The following is a 13,459-nucleotide window of genomic DNA, read 5'->3' on the forward strand; positions in this document are numbered from 1 at the left end:
GCAGTGAGGATCTGCGTGTCTCATCGTCGGTGTTGAGTCTGATGTCTGATGCATCTCACCTGACAAATGTGTGTGTGTGTCTTCCAGCATGGCTCCATGTTTAAAGGACGTGTGACGCTCACATGGGTCCAGTATGAACTCTTTAAAGGGCACTGATAATGAGATTTAGTTGTGAATTATCATCTGAAACACCCATCCATCCATCCATCCATCCATCCATCCATCCATCCATCCATCCATCCATCCATCCATTTACAGGCTTGATTTGGAGGAAAAAGCAGAATGCTGCAAAGACAGGAGCAGAACTGTTGTACATAATTGTCTTGTGTTATGAAATAGTAAGATAATAATAAAACTGATGAAACTCCTCATTCATTAAACGCAGATCGATAAATGACAGTAGGTGGCGCTACTCCACTAACCTTGTTAGGAAGCGTTTTTGCTGAGAGCTGAGGGCCTTTAATCTCCTGTTGACAGATCCTGTGTTATCAGATGAGTCGGGCCCCACAGACGCTCCATAGAGGTGAGTTCAGGCTAGACGTCTGATATCATCACCCTTCAGACTGACACAGTAACTCTAAGGCTCACTGTTAGACCTGCTATCCTCCTCTCATCTTAAGATCTTAACACTGACAAACGAGTCCATTCAAAGGACTAAGTAGGCTTTTTTGGAATCGAACAAAAGTAAAGAAAGGCCACTTAGGGTATGTAAATATATTGTCATGTAAGTGTTTGATTCAAGATCTCCTCCAGACATGTTTAAAGTTACTTAAATATGAACATCTGGTGTGTCTGATGGAGGATGTTTATGAGAATTCTCATGTTAAACATGTTTTTGAGCAGAAGAGGGGTTTGAAATATTAGTTTCTCTATTATGTTGATATTATAAATTGACAGTTATAACTTTAAATGATGACTTAAATCTCACTATTCTCTGTAAACATTTGTTGCTTAACTTTTCACCACCTCACGTGATCCTTACTGTCTTTTATTTTTGTGTCAATTGCGTGATTATATCGTCTTTTATTTTTACTATTATTGACAGGGTGCATCTCATCCAGCAGGCGGCGCTAGTGTCAAAGAAATGAAATCCTGAGTCAAACCCTGGACTGAAACTTGTTTCCACTTCAGTGAAGATATTGTAGGCAGACTTCAGTCCTCCTTATAAATATGTATACTGGCTGACATATCCAGAAACAACACAATGGTCATGTACTGCCTTAAGAAGGGGAAACATGCCACAGATTATGATGTCTTTGATTTTTTTTATGCTTCATTTCTTTACTGTGACTTGAAAACATAATTAAAGGGACAGCAATATTTTTACAGCAGCAAAAAACAAGTTGTGTTCTTATGTTACACACATTTGAATTGGTGAAGCCCTTGCTAATAAGTAAGGCGCTTGCTTATCAGTAAAATAAAATCTGTAAAATCAGTAATTTTTTTTAACATAAATCAAGAAGACATTTGAAGCATTTGTACTTTGAACGTACAAAGCTTCAAATATTCATCATACTGCTATTTACTTATTGTCTCATATTCAATAAGATTACACAATTTTTTTTCACATTAACACTTTAAACACCAGGATAGCTCACAAATTGTGCATTAAAGGCCGCATTAGTGCGACCACAGTTGACGTGACATGGAGACCATATAAATAAATATAAATCAGAATGCATTACAGGGGTTTTCATGGTGGCAGTGAGACTGGATGCCTCCAAAGTCTCTTGTTTTCTGAGTTGTTTTTCCCGTTTGGTTCCCTGTGGCACTTTTGTGTGGTTTCTCCAAAGTTTTTCAAGGCTCTCTGAAAATGAAATACCACTGTCTGCTGTTGCATGCAGACTGGGCAGACTGGGGGCTTCAGGCTGCTGATTCTGTCTCTGACACAGACTGAGTTGAGAGCATTGACCTTGTGGACCGAGAGAGGAGCACGGCACATATACTTTTCATGTTCCTCTCGACACGATATGCCGCAGCATTGCCGTGCTGTGCGTAGATCACATCCCTGCCCACGCTCTCAGACACTGGGAGGCTGTGCGGATGTCTTATAACATCTTTTAGGGGTGATGTCAGGTGGCTGCTTCCTCAAACAAGGGCAGGGTGCAGGTAGACTTGCTTTGACAGGCCTGAGTTGCAGCAGCCGACTGTAGGTTGTGAAGTAAATCACAATGTCTGTGAGGGTTTGTCAGTCAGTGTTAAATAATGACATGTATAGTAAATTAGATTCATGTCCTCAGCTACTGTTCTGGCACTGAGTTCTTTTGATTAACTTCATAAATTGAGTTTATTAAATTGCTCTTTTAGTTCAGCTGAGAGATCAGCCCTTCTCTGTTGGATCAGTTGTGTTAAGCTACATAAGCTATCTGCAGGTTATCGCTATTGTACAGACATTAATCTTTTTATTTCCATCTGTGATCTAATTATCGGATCTCTTTATCGCTTGTTATCCTTATCCTCATCGCAGTGCTCATCTATTGGTTCGTAGGTCAGAACCCGCTGGTCCCCCAGAGGTGCGTAACTGACTCCCGTTAAAGATGTTCCTGTTTGCCGGGCTCTTGTGGCTTTTGTTGACACTCTCAGCCAATGGTGAGGCCTAGCTTGGTGAGATGTGCTTACTTTGTCGAAGAGCCAATCACCAATTCATTCCTAAAGCCTCAGAGGTCCAAAAGCCAAGTGCATAATTGCTCCTTAAATCAATCTACACATTTTGTGGTATCCATGCAGCAAAATGTTGGGCTGGAACCATTTATTCACATGAAACGGCTGTCCGTGGTGTGTATTTACATGCAGAAAATACTACAGCGTCCTGCAGGAGATTCCAGTAGAATAAGAGACGATACATTAAATTAGGGGTTTGTGGTTTACGTACATTTTACATTAGGCTTCGTACAATTCATCCAATTTGTTCTGCCTTTATGGGTATCATTGTGTTTTTGTGGCTCTGATGTTGGGAGAGGCCACACAACTAGAACTGTGTCCCGACTCTGAATCCCAGAGCCCCCCCCCCTATAGTTTGAGATTTTTCCTCTCAGTCCCTCTTCATAAACGTCATTCAGCGGCTGCTGTGTGTGAGACAGAGGCAAGAGGAGCAGACAGTGTGGTTACAACTGTGTCACTTTAAAGAAGACCGGACTCCTCTCCACCTTAATAACAGCTCCTCTACACACACACACACACACACACACACACACACACACACACACACACACACACACACACACACACACACACACACACACACACACACACACACACACACACACACACACACACACACACACCTTGATGCCCACGGCTTTACAAGTCCTGTTTAATTTATACTGCTTCTCACCGTGTCTCTCTATTTTGACTTTTCTGTCCTTATCTCCTTCCTCTTTCCCTCACCCATTCTGTCTTCCTGTCCTCCTCCTTCTCCTCCTCCTCCTCCTCCTCCTCCTCCTCCTCTCCCTGCTGTATTTGCAGGCAGCTTTAGTGCCAGACACCCTGAGGCAGCAGTAGCGCCAGCGAGTCTTCCCACCTCTGTTTTTGTGGTGGGAGATGACATGTCAAAGCTTTGAAGGGCAGGGGAAGGGAGGGAGAAGGGGGAGGGAACGGGAAGGGAGGGAGGGAGCACATCACTCGGCGTGGAGGAAAAGCGAGGGACTCACAGAGAATGTCATGTGGCCTGCAGTCCGCCCAGATATTCTTTTTCTCTCTTTCTTTCTCGGGCTATGTGGGCTGGCAGAAACGGCAACAGGAAACAACCCCCCCCCCTTCCTTCCTCCCTTCATCCTCTCCTACCCTCCTTCAAGTCCTCACTCACTCATTCACTCACTCACTCACTTACTCACTCACTCACTCACGTCCACCCTCCTCCACCACCTCCCCCTTTTTCCTATTCCCCATCACACCCTCCACCCCACCACTTGTAGATCTTCTTCCCCCTTCTCAGGGCCCAGGTTTTCTCATGTGAATTTCTTACATGAACACACACACACACACACACACACACACACACACACACACACACACACACACACACACACACACACACACACACACACACACACACACACCCGCTCCCTCTTTCCTGGTCTGTCTGTCTGTCTTACAGGCGTGTCCAAGCATCATAACTCACTCAGTGCGTTGATGTGTGTTGAGGTGTAAACTTTGAGTGGGTAGCAAGCAAAAGCTGTTTGAGATCAGGTGCTTTTACATTTCTCACCTGAGAAAGGAAAACAGTGGTATTTCTAAAAAAAAAAAAAAAAAAATACAGGTTGCATGTAGAGCATAGACTTAAAGTATGTAGGCCTGTTGCCTCCGAACTAAATGCTCTACAAACACTCCACAAAGTCTTAGGAACACTTAAATGAAATACCTGGAGATGTGGGCTGGACCGTCAGGTGTTTAAAGTTTTTTTTTCTCCTCTGAGTAATGCTGGGTTTGTGTTCTAATCTGTGTATCTGTGCCGTGGGATAAACACTGAGACAGACAGGAAGGGGCCACAGAGAAATGATCATATGTCCTCCTCTGTGCTGCTGACTGTATGGGTATAGTCTATCTGGCTCACAGAGAAAACAAAAGAGTCCCTGCCTGTCAAATAAAACGATGAAAGGAAAGTAAAAGCCTTCACGGGGGGGATATCAAAAAACTTTACGTTGTCTTTGATATGCTTTGACTGTACATGCTTTTTCTTATGTGGTTGTCTTTTCCTCACTCGTGCTCTGAAATGGAGACAGTGACTTTGTAGGTGTTTTTCAAAGCAGTAGAAAAGGTGCCATCCTGTAACCGAAAAAGCACACAAGCCACAATTTATCATCTTAAATTACTGCATGAGTCGGGTTTTGGCTTCCAGATCAACAAAGACAACACAGGATCAGAAAAGGGTTAAATAAGTTGTAAATAAAAAGGGTAAGTTGCTGTTTGTAGCTCAGGTGAGCTCACTAGAAGCTGTGTGCATGTGTGTGAATGTTTATCTGTGTGTGTGTTTGTGACACCATATGACACCGTTTATGTCTACATGTGTGTGTTTGCATGGATTGTATCACTGCAGGCCAGTTTGATATTTCAAGTCATTACCAGCGTCAGAAAGGGAATAGATTACAGGGTACAGCAGCAATAACACACTCTATTAGTGAGACAAGGTGTTATTATGCCTCTGGTGTCAGGTGAGATGTCAGAGTGACTAGTCTGTGTCATGCTCTCATTTGCTGGATCAGCAGCTTTACGCCGTCACACATGGGTAACACAAAACACATTAACCAAGAGACAACAATACATCTTTCCTCAGTGTGACGTTAAATAATTATCTGGTTTTACATTTTCACTATCTTAGACTTTACTGATCGATTTCTTGAGTTTAAAGTCAAGTAATATGCACCGAAATGCATTTCGATGCATGTGGGTGTGGAGCTTTGTCATCACAGTGCAACATGTAATCTTTCCATTGTTTGGATGGACTCACAAACCGCTTTTAGATGCCATTTTTTCTCCCTTCCCTTTCAGATTAGAAAAATTTTCTCTCAGAACTCCTCGTTGTACAGTAAGTGTGTTAAAAGCATTAAGAAAAGGCTCGCGGCCGCAAATGTGAATGAGCACATAAATTTTGCCTGCCTCTTTTTTTCCCCTTGGTCTTTCTTGTTGCATCTAAATTTTCCATGCCTGGCCTCCCTACTGCTGAGAGTGCTGTTCCTTGAAGCCGCAGTGTATTTTGAAGCAAGGTCGGGAGAGAGCTAGTGGCTCCAAAATCAGGCACAAGACTCCCAGTGTTCCACTGTTCGGCTTGCTCTGGCACCGGCTCCTGACCAGAGAGGTCTAGCTAGCCACAGCCACTGTGTGTGTATGTGTGTGAACATATATAGCCCTTATCCCCCCTCCTAACTTCTGAGCCTATATAGAAATAGCATTGGTTGCCTCATTTATGGGCTCTCCCACATAGAAACAGTACCTAGGTGTGAGTCAGAAAGGTTCGAGCAGTTTCTTTTGGGAAGAATTTTCTTCTTTTTTTTTGTCATAACCCTTAATCCTTACCCGTCTCATATGCACACAATAAAATACACATGGAAGTGAAGAGGAGGAGGGCCCAAAGGAGTTTGACAAATCTGAACACACAAGCAATTCAGGGGAGCTCCTCTAAATTGGTTCCATACCTCGGCTGACAGTGGTGAGGTCATGCCTGATAGAAAAAGTCTAAGCTGGTGATTCTGACAATGCTCAAATTTCATACTTTGCCTGCTGCTGTCATTATAGACTATCATATAAAATGTCAAGTCTTCATGGGTATATATCCTCAACCATAACCTGTTCTGAAAGACAGACCTACAGCATTTCGCTTGAACAGTTAAGAAAAGGTGGTACGGATTAGACCACACATCAAAAACCTCACACTCAATTAACACATATGGATCTGCCATTAATCCTGAAGGCTCCTCTATGTATGTCAATGGAAAGTCCTTCGTCTGTCTTCATCCTCAGACAGAATATCCACCCGGGGTCTGGAAGTCTAGGACGCAACATGCAAAACCACAGAGAATATAAATAAATGGCTTTATTCCTCTCCCTTCTTTTGTCTGGTCAAGACGCTCCGTGGAGAGCCTGCCAAGTTGAGCATCTACATTTGGGTTTGGCTGTTCCCCTCTCCCGACAGCTCAACCCTGGCCAAACCACAGGAAAAGGAAGCGAATGGTCCTCTCTGAAGGGCTTATAAAATATTGTCCTGGGTAAAAATGGCTGATGTGAAGGAGAACAGTCAGACTCTCCACTCCAAACAAAAGACTTTTGAAGGAGAAACGTGGGGTATTCTCTCTTGTTTTTACAAACCTTTGCTTCCCAAACCCTGGTGCTTTACTGTTTCCTGTAGTTCACTTAAGTTTAGTCGTATGTTCTTTGTGTTTTCTGGCAGAATGTTTTTTGCATCATCTGGTGTAATAACCTGTGAGAAAAGTCCTTGTTTATTGGCAGAGTTCAACTTCAAATTACCTGGAAATACTATCAAATATACAGTAGATGGTTTCTGGTCTGTCTGGAATCCCACATGTTTAACTCAGATTAGATTTTAATGCCTTGCAAATGTTAACAAAAACTCGCTAAGTGTATAAATAACTTACTGTAATTTCCACACTAAAGATTTGATATTCATCGTGTCGAATTAGAACTCCAGGGTTCAAATACACAAAGCAGCAAAGAAACGTTTGGGATGGGGAGATACAGTTACTGCTGCTGTTGTGCCCCTGAGCAAGACATCTAGCTCCTACACTGAAACTGGAACTGCTGAGTTTCAAGAAATGTAATCAATATTTGGTTTTCAATTCTGGCAATTCTGGCAAATATTCAAGAAAACTACTAAAATTGTCGGTCAATAATTACAAAATCCTTCATACATCCACAACTTCATTGGGATCAACTTCAAAATTCTACCTCTCCATTTTTGTGACTCCAGACTCCACCCTTCCACCAATGGTTAAAACAACAGCGACAACAACAAACAAACACGGGGAAAAAAAACAATCTCACAATGCTTAAAAAAAGTTTTTAAAAAATTCTCAACCCCATCCTTTGTCCAGACCCTGAGGAAAATGAACTTTTTGTTTTTGTGTTTCAGGACAGAAATGATGAAACTCATTCCGGCTCTACTGGGTTCTTTCCGGTCACAGAATCAACTTTATCGCCACTATCTGTCAAGCCGTTGTTGGGTTTTTTTTTTGTTTTTTTTTGTAATCCTACTCGCAGACAGGCAAACAGACGAATAACCAAACAAACCAATACTGGTGAAACATTACCACCATGGCAAAGATAACACATTCCTCACAGCATCAGCTACGAAATATAGTTGTCTTGTTTACTGTCTTGCTGGGAGCTTTAGAAGACAGACAGGAGGTTAAACAGCAAGTCAAAGGTAAGTCGTCTTCTCTTTCAAAATTTCTTAATCAACCTCCCAACAAACACACATATTCAAATAAACCAATGTCATATATACTTCAAATCAAACAGTAAAACAAACCAATCTCCTCCTCCATACACAAATGCAAACCAAACACTCAAACATGCACCACACACATCTTCCCACCCACTGTCTCCTGACGGTGTCTGTGACAGAAAACAGTTGCACAGTCGGGTGTGTTGATCTGCATTCATCTCCTTGTGAGGATGGATAAACGTGCACATACCTACACACTCGTGTGAGGAGTAGTTGACTGATGCATGAATGAATGGCTAAATGTACTGGTGCATGCGGTACATGCACGCACAAGGTGCGTGCCAGGGCTCGGTGTGCCAGTGCGATGTTTGCAGAGGGCCATCTGGTCACCCCTGCCATGCCGTGGTCCCTGTGAAGTGCTGTCAGCGTGGCCGTTGCGGTCTCCCGTGGCGACTGAAGGCTTGCTGCACAGCACTTTCAGCCCAGGCAGTCGACCTCAGAAAAGGAAATTTGGGTTGCTCAAATGGAGGGGTTGCTCCCAAGCTATTTACAGAACCCTTTACCGGTCCAGCGCCACCCACGATATTCCATATGAGAACCAGTGTGTGTGTGGTGCCTGTGGCGGAGTGTGTATGAGTGTTGGGGGCTGAGGGGGTTTGGCAGGGTGAGTGTGCGTGGGTATGTGAATGCAAGTGCTTTTATGAGGAAATGCAGCTTTATATTTATGTCTGCAGACATATGTGGCGTGTCATTACATACAAATGCGTGTCTTAAATGTTTCATTAAAACACGAATCAATTACAACGTGCAGCCAATAAAATAATTAGCAACTGAAGCCGTCAAACGCCGTTGTCTTCGTCTGATGCCGTCGAGGGCGAGACCCTCTCCTCCGGCTGCTGAGAAAAAAAGAACATAAAGCTGTAACCGCATATTCCATGAATCACAAATCATAAATCATTGTTAATTTTATGGGTTCTGTATCTCAATAGTACATTCCCAAGTTGTGACTGAGCCAACACTCTTCTAACTTTGCCTCTTTAAAATATCTAGGGTAAAATGGTTACTGATCATGAGCGGAGTCCCAGATTAATGAGAAACCTGCCTGTAGGAAACTTTGGTTCAAGTGAGATCATGGGCATTTCTCTTCTGATGCCCATCAAATGAGCTCAGCGGTTTTTTTGGCTGCGCCCTGCAGATGTGGTGAATAATGCTGAAACGGGGATTGGGACAGACAATCAGCGGTGCCTTCACATTTTCTCCACAAATCCTAACTTATCTTACTGAATACAAACACGACTATCTTTCTTGATGACTGGGAGAATCAGCTGATCTGAACACGTTTACGGTCATATCACGAGCCCTGAGGTCAGATTCAAATGTGTGTCACCTACATCTAGTTGATGGATCTAAGGTAAGGTAAGCAGATACACAAACTCCAACACCTACAGGTTGTGGATGGTCCAGCGCCACCCAAGGGGAGACCTCCGGCATTTCTCTAAATCTCACTATGTTGTGAAAATTAGGTTAAGGTTATTTTAGGCCGACCCGCTCCAAAAGCAAATTACAGTGCAAGAAGATGGGGTGGGGGTGGTGGTGGTGGTGGGGGGGGGTGCAAGTGGGCTGTCCACCATGTAATTTTCCTGTTTCTCTTTCAAAGGATGAGGTATTCCTCGAGGAAGCCCTGTTAAATTTACAAGCCATGACCCGACATCAGCAGGACTCTTATTCTGACGGGGAAGTGGAGGCATGGACGGGACTTTAAGGCTTTTTGTATGCTGAGCGCGGCGTCGCAGCTTTTCAATATCACGCGCAACCGTTTAGAAGTGACTTGGCTCCGAGTTCAAAACAAAACCGGTAAATCACACGTTGTGACATCTGTCACAGTCAAATACTTTTGTTAACGCATTGCATACCAAAATATAAATGGCATAAAAATTCCTGAACAAGTCCCTCATCTTGATCCAAAGAAAACCTCACCTCTCGAAAGAAGGTCTTTCCTGTCTGAACAAGAGAGCAGCCTTTTGAAGAATGAAGATGATCACTGCTTACTTCTAAACTGTTCCTCCAGACGTCTCAACCATAATTATGCCAGTCTGGGAGAATTACAGGTACCCTGGCATTACTTATAATGCACACTTACATACACACACGCTCACCTATTCTTTATCAAACTGCTGCAATCTCGTCTCCTGTTGTTTGAAGTCGGTAAACTGTTCAGAAAACCATTAAAATTGGCAACTTTGAACTTTGCCAACAGTGCCCTTCTGGCATTAAATGCTCATGCTCACTTGCAACCAAAGAGGTTGAGGCCAGTGATTGATTATTGACAATTCTGACTGTCCATAGACACACAAACCCAATGATAACTCCTCCTCTTGAGTCTTCCAGAGCATCCTCATCTACAAGATCCAGGACTGGGCTGTATATTCTTCCTCTGAGTTTTCCAAGGGGCCCCTTGCAGTAGTGTGGGGAGGGGGGAAGGGATATGAGCTGCAGTGCGGCTTGCTGGTTAATTATGGCTCGGGAGCTGCAGCTCGGCTGGCCTGGGCGGGTGTTGGAGCCAGTGGGTCTGGCACAGGGAGGTCTGGCCACAGACCCCGGCGGTGACGGCATGAAGTCTGGGACGAGTCAGAACACCAGCCCAGGGTTTGGAGCATTCCTCGCATTCCCTCCTCCCATGGCTGCCTGCCCGTGTGTGTATGCGTGGATGTGCATGAGACAGAGACACAGGGAAGGAAATGTGTGAAGGATGCAGTGTGTGGATGCTCTAAGGGACGTGAGTGGATGCTACATGCTGGTTGTGCAGAATGTGCAACTTGGCTCAAAAACCTGGAAGCATCAATGGACCCAACAAGAGGTATTATGATAACTGAGATGAGAGTGCAAAGAGAAGCTGATGAACCCTCTGTCACTAAACAAACAGATTTCTTTGATGAGTAATCCTTGAATATATTTGACAGTAGTCTGACGTACCTATTATAATAGCTCATAGACGTTTAAAGCAGCACAGTGATCATTTTCATGTATTCCCCATTTGAGGAGTAACTCAACAGAGAAAATAAGACACAAATACAGTATACAGGTATATGATGAAGCAAATGCACGCTTATGAGACAACAGCGATTTCCTGCAATGTGACCTTTGCTCAGTAAGCAAACTCAAACACACCCTTAAGCCCTGACAGTCGTGCAGATTCACATGATCTGAAGTTTACTTGGATATGACGTGACATATTGGAAGCAGGCAAACACGCAGGTATAGGACACAGCACGAAGAAGAACTGAAGTTTGCATAGAATAAAATTCATGATAAGTTGTCAAAATGATAAGTTATGGGGATTTCTCAACTTCTATAAAAAGTCATTTGAAGTTTTATGAAAATATTTAGATACGTTTCTTAAATATACACTGTATATTGATTATTTTGGATTTGTTTTCCATCCATCCATCCATCCATCCATCCATCCATCCATCCATCCATCCATCTAGAACTGTCCAACACTTGCCTGGCAGCGGGGGGCTGGAGCCTATCCGGGTGGCGTAGACCCAGGGCGGGCCAGCCGCTCATCACTGACCCGTGGAGAAACAGAGTTGTGAACAGCAGGAGACGTCGTTGTCAAGCTGTAGTTGATGCTCAAGTGCACATGACAAGTTATTGAGACGCTGATTTTTTTGTTGTTGTGGTATATCCACCACTGTTCTTGGCTTTTGTTTCAATAAATTGTTTGAGATGAGGAAATCACCACTGCATGTTTCTACTTAAATATACTACTTTCATGATATAATATTACTGCAGTGGGAACTTTTTATGTTTTCCATAAATTTCACCCCAAACCACATATCCCTAACTTTTTGTGAGTAGTGTGTATAGAATACATACGTGTGAGTTTGTGTGTGTGTGTGTGTGTGTGTGTGTGTGTGTGTGTGTGTGTGTGTGTGTGTCTGTGAGAGAGGGGGGGGGTTTGTATGTGTTCTTATGAGCATGTTTTTGTTAGTTTATTTGTGTGTGTGGGGGGGGGACAAGACAAATACTAAGTATCTTTATGATTTTATGATGTATTCTGATAAATAAATAAGTTTCAATACACCGTTAACTTATGCTGAAACTAGTACGTTTGAATGGCCCACTTTTTATAGTTTTTCAATGAGATAAAAGAAGAATAAATAGAAGAATCTGCGTCACAATCTGCGTTTCTTTGAATTCAGGCTTGAGAAAATTATATTTTGAGACGAATGATGAGGTTCAGTCTCATTCTTGTGCAGAGCTTCTCCCAGCAGGTGTTTAAAAGCAGTTTTAACGCATTTTTATGCTTTCATTTGTGTGTTCAGAGGAGCCAAGACACAGACAGCTATGACAACACGGAAGTCTCCACACAATGAAAACACAGATCAAAGTTGGCTGAGTGTCAACGGGCTCCTGTCTGTGTGTGTGTGTGTGTGTGTGTACACAACTCAGGTAATTCTTTACATTTAGCTTTTTTCGAACGCAGCCGTGTCACCTCACCTGCGTGTCGTAATAAATGTGTCGTGTCAACTGTACTACAGTCTCAGAATCAACACGCTGACGTGCGGTGACCTTTTCATTCAGCTGTGGAAGTTTCACAACTTAAAGACAGTCAGGATCTTATTTTTAGTTCCTTTGATTTTTGAGCTATGAAAAAATTTAAAAAAACATTAACAATGAGGGGAACCTCCTCGGAGTGTCTTCATGCATCAAATTCAAATCCATGCAACTTGACCCAAAGGTAAAGAGTTTGTGCAAAAATAGCTCCAAAGTCGGGGAGAGGGCCACCAAAATAAGCCCTATTCCTTTTTCCCCACACAACCTTTATTTTGACAAGGCTGGGAGAATAGGGTATTTATATATGGGACTGTGTGCTGTGGTTTCTCCACAATTACAGAGTGGTAGTGCTTAGACTGGGAGGCGTGCTGGAGGTTTATGGAGGGGGACATGAGGGGACCAGCTTTCTTGAGCTCCGACAATCTGACGTATGAAATACCAAACATACAGCAACACAATTTCTATTTCAAAACAAAGAATGAGCGCAGGAAGACAAACAAAGTGCATGGTCATAGATGCCCCCAGAAGAATAGTGGTATGCAGAGATATTTTATGGATTTAAAAGAATAAATACGATTTTTTTCAAGGTTGAGCCAAACCTACATAGCCCCAAACCTTTACATTGCAATGAGGCTCAATTTCAGTGTTTAGAAGGTGGTCAGTAATGTTTTGAGTGGTTCTAGCGTGGGCTGGAGCCTCTCTTTGTAGATGTACTGTATTATGGTTGCGATATAAACAGGGATCTTCTACCAAACGTCTTGCACAACCGCTGCTAGCCACGTGGGAGTTTGTGTTTGTTTCATAGATGCTGAATTGAATCAGGCTTCAGCCTCTGCAGGGGTGACACAAGAGGGGGGAAGCGGGGGTTTGTGGTTTCAACAGGGAGTCTGGAAGTCAGTCAGGGTGGTGGCTGAACCACCATCCCTCCACATAACATCCACCCCTCTCCCCAAACTTACATTAGGGAGCACATATAAACATGTAGAAGTAAAATAAAATAAC

At 43.2% G+C, this 13,459-nt stretch overlaps 1 long non-coding RNA gene across 3 annotated transcripts; it reads left to right on the top strand.

Annotated features, from left to right (window-relative positions):
* The first annotated feature begins 564 nt into the window (after positions 1 to 564).
* Positions 565 to 11,825, top strand: LOC137588583 (uncharacterized). 3 transcript variants are annotated; one of them, XR_011034069.1, is made up of 7 exons: positions 565 to 704; positions 1,046 to 1,141; positions 7,583 to 7,876; positions 9,555 to 9,751; positions 9,865 to 10,005; positions 10,244 to 10,754; positions 11,386 to 11,825. It is a non-coding gene; the product is annotated as an uncharacterized lncRNA (long non-coding RNA). The 3 variants fall into 3 exon arrangements; XR_011034068.1 differs by having other exon boundaries at positions 9,865 to 10,754; XR_011034070.1 differs by lacking the exon at positions 1,046 to 1,141 and having other exon boundaries at positions 571 to 704; positions 9,865 to 10,754.
* The last annotated feature ends 1,634 nt before the right edge of the window (positions 11,826 to 13,459 follow it).

This window comes from Antennarius striatus, chromosome 21 (assembly GCF_040054535.1).
Source record: "Antennarius striatus isolate MH-2024 chromosome 21, ASM4005453v1, whole genome shotgun sequence".
Lineage (NCBI taxonomy): Eukaryota > Metazoa > Chordata > Actinopteri > Lophiiformes > Antennariidae > Antennarius > Antennarius striatus.